The sequence below is a fragment of the Cynocephalus volans genome, chromosome 1 (genome assembly GCF_027409185.1).
Source record: "Cynocephalus volans isolate mCynVol1 chromosome 1, mCynVol1.pri, whole genome shotgun sequence".
NCBI lineage: Eukaryota > Metazoa > Chordata > Mammalia > Dermoptera > Cynocephalidae > Cynocephalus > Cynocephalus volans.
Genome location: NC_084460.1, coordinates 77,711,298 through 77,714,791, shown reverse-complemented (window position 1 = coordinate 77,714,791; position 3,494 = coordinate 77,711,298). Strand labels below are relative to the sequence as shown.

General features: G+C 35.8%; 1 pseudogene; it reads right to left on the bottom strand.

The window, feature by feature from the left end:
- Nucleotides 1-1,302: 1,302 nt before the first annotated feature.
- On the bottom strand, nucleotides 1,303-1,917 carry LOC134381439 (dnaJ homolog subfamily B member 6-like; annotated as a pseudogene).
- Nucleotides 1,918-3,494: the final 1,577 nt, after the last annotated feature.

Here is a 3,494-nt window from a genome sequence, read left to right as displayed (position 1 = left end):
CTTTCAAATTGCTTAATTTTTAAAACACAACATGAACCTAACAGAGGAATGAGCCAAGAACATGAACTGACAATTTAAAAAAAGAAAAGAAATGACCTTTAAACATATGAAAAGATGTTCAACTTCATGGTCATAAAAGAAATGCACTGTAGGACTACAAGGAAATGCCTTATTTTTTTCAGCCATCAGCCTTGCAAAGATGTAGAAGTTGGCTATTACACTATTTTGACAAAGAGGTAAGAAAATATATACTACGATACATACATGGTAATGGTATAAATTAGTTCAACTTTTGGAGGTCAATTTGACAATATTTGTCAAAGATAAAATACATAAATTCCCTGCACCAAAATTCCACTTCTAGAAATTTTTCTTATAGAAATCCTATAATACATGCATAAAGCTGTATGTACATGGTTATTTATTGTAGCATCCATGAATTGGAATACTACACGGCTATTAATACAAATAAAAAAGAGCTGTAGAAAGTGATATGAAACCAACTCCAAGTTATATTAACTAGAAAAAGGAAGATACAAATATAGTACAGTATGTAGAGTACATTACTGTGTGAGTCAAAGAAAATGGAGCTGTATGCACATACATGTTAGATATGCATGGATATGCAGTATGAGTAACTGGCAAAATCACTTGCCTCTGGAGAGGACTGGCAAACTGAAGGACTAGGAGATCAAAGTGAAATAGAAATTCATTTCACTATGTATTTTTTGTACTGTCGGGATTTTTTTTTTTTAAGATCTATTATTACTTGTATTTTTAAAATAATATTTAAAAGCAAAAAAAGGACTAACTACTGAAAAGAATTGAACTTATTTCTGTAGAAGATTCATGCTGACAATGTTAACTTCGCATCAGGCTGACACCACTTGGCTCACATTTCAAACACAATGGAAGAGCAGATCCGTGTTGATGTTAGTGTACAATCCTGTACTACTACTGCTAAAGAGTCATGGCTCACCTTGGGTTACATTTAATGAAAAAGAAAAGTGCACACAGAGATTTACAACAATTTAAAGACAAAAAAAAAAGAACGGTCCTATTATGTGGTACTAACAGTAGACTCAATGGTCTATGACAAACAGGGGCTCTGATGAGCTGTTTATTAATACTTTAAATTAGATACAATTATACTGAAAGTCGAGTTCGTTTGAAATCTTCAAAAAAAAGTTCCCGTTAATCCTCAGATGGTGCTTGTTATGGTCACATTTCTGTTAAATGCGTGCGATGAATCACGTGTTATCCAAGCGCAGCAGCAGCTCCCACCGTTTATCGTTGAGGATGTTAAGTGTCGTCGTCTTCAACTTCTGCTCTTTCTTGACCATTCTCGACAATTCTCTTTGTAGTGATTTTTTTGCCATTAGCAGTTTTAGTAGAAGTTGATGTAGATCTGACGTTGCCCATCCCACGCCCACCAAGTGACATGGAAGCGACTGAACGAAGCCCCCGTGGCCTAGTGACCCGAATGAAGTCAGTCCTGTGTCAAAGGAAGAAAATCCACTCCCAGAAAATGGAAATCCACTGAAGGCAGAAAAAAACGACCCCATGACTCGACTTCTGCTTCCTCGGGGACCCCTTCCATTCCCAAAAAAGGCCTCAAATGGGTCTTCAAAGAAGTCTAATGAAAATGGGGCCCTTCCACTAAACGATTCCCTGAGGACATTATCTGGTTTCTGGAATGTGAAGACAAAATCAATGGATTGTCAAGATGACCTCCCCTCCTTCTCCACCGCTTAATCCTCCCTTGCCGTATTTGTCACAGATCTCCCGCTTTTTAGCATCTGATAACACCGTATATGCCTTGGTGACTTGCTGGAATTTTCTCTTTGCTTGAAACAAGTCCTTGAAGAAGTCCTTGAACTTGTCCTTGAACAAGTCAGAGGACCCGGGCGGGATCATTTAGTAGTGAAAGATGTTAATGTATTAGTGGTAATACCTTTCTGGTTTAATATAAATTAAGGATGTTTTCTAGTTGTGCATCAATGAATGCTGGCACCTTAGTAAGTTTTGACAGTTTAAATATGTAATGTTAAGCTTAGGTTTAAAAAAGTAAAGCTGGTAAACTGGGTCTTTGTCATTTGCTTTAAACAAACAAACAAAAAAAAGATAATAAATGCAAATGTGTTTGGTGCATTCTTTCCCAAGTGGGGTCTGTAGCCTTCTTGTGTCTGTGTATGATTTGTGTCTGGGCTTCTAGTATCACTTCATTAGCTTTTGCTCTTTTCATTAAGGTGTGTGCCGAACTTAAATTTCATATAGGCATTTTCTTCAGTATATTTGGAGAGTATATGAAGATTTTCCTATTTATAAGTGTTTATTGGACATTTTATTGTAACATTTCTACAGGGGAGGGAAGAAACAGTTATATAATTTTTCATTCTTAAAAGCATACCCTAGTTTTGTAGGATATATTTGATTTAAGATATATTGGTTGTAAGGACAACGTGCAAGGTAAAGTCATGGATATCATTCAGGTGTGAGCAAAAATAAAAGTATTTCTTTTGTTTCTCAAAAAAAAAAAAAAAAGAAATTATGTCCTTAGCTACTTGAAGGTGAGTAGAAAATTCCAATATGGATAAACTTTAAAGCTTTAAATTTGATGAAAATGGAATAAAGCCCCTTTAAAAATGCATAATATTCCTGATCTTCAGTTGCAACTTCATGGTACTACAGTTGATTAAAAATGATTTAGACAACTTAGTGTTTTGTCTACAAGGTAAAAACATATTTAAGACACTCCTGTATTTTCCAAATCAATACCTATCCAGCTAGTTAATATCCTCTTACTGCCACACATACCTGGATGGTCCAACTATCTGATTCATTTCCAACTCTCCTTCATTCTCCCGTCCACATTACCCCTCATTTACACTGGAGGTGACCAGCTCATTCTGTAAATAGCCAGATAGTAAATATTTGGGGCTTGTGGACCACAAGGCAAAATTGAGGATATTATCTATGAGCTTACATAAAAAATTTTTTTCTAATTTCCACAAAATTTTTATTGATGAAATTCAAAATATAATAATAGTAATTGAGGAAAAATGTGTATTATAGTTCTAATAATGAGAAAAATTGAATTATTTTGGTGAGGGAGGTAACCATTTTGCTTAATTGAGGTTCAGAGTTAGTTTTACCTATCATCGAGTCAATGGAAAATGTTTATCTTTCTTATCTCATGGGGCCAAAATAAAAAGGCAAAAGATAACTTGACCTTGGCCCACAGCTGTAATATCCCACACCCTATTTTAAGACCAGTGCCTTCACATACCATTATACCTTTTTGTCTCTGTTATGTTGGTAATTAAATTCATTCTGCCTCAGAGATATTGCTGTGCTCTAACATGACAAGTCACTCCTCTGCTTATTAAATCTTGCAACAACTTCCCATCGCTTAGACTGGAGAATAGAGCCCAGAGCCCATGCTCTTTAGCCCACACTCTAGGTCCTCCTAGTGTGGCCCCGCCTGTCCTCAG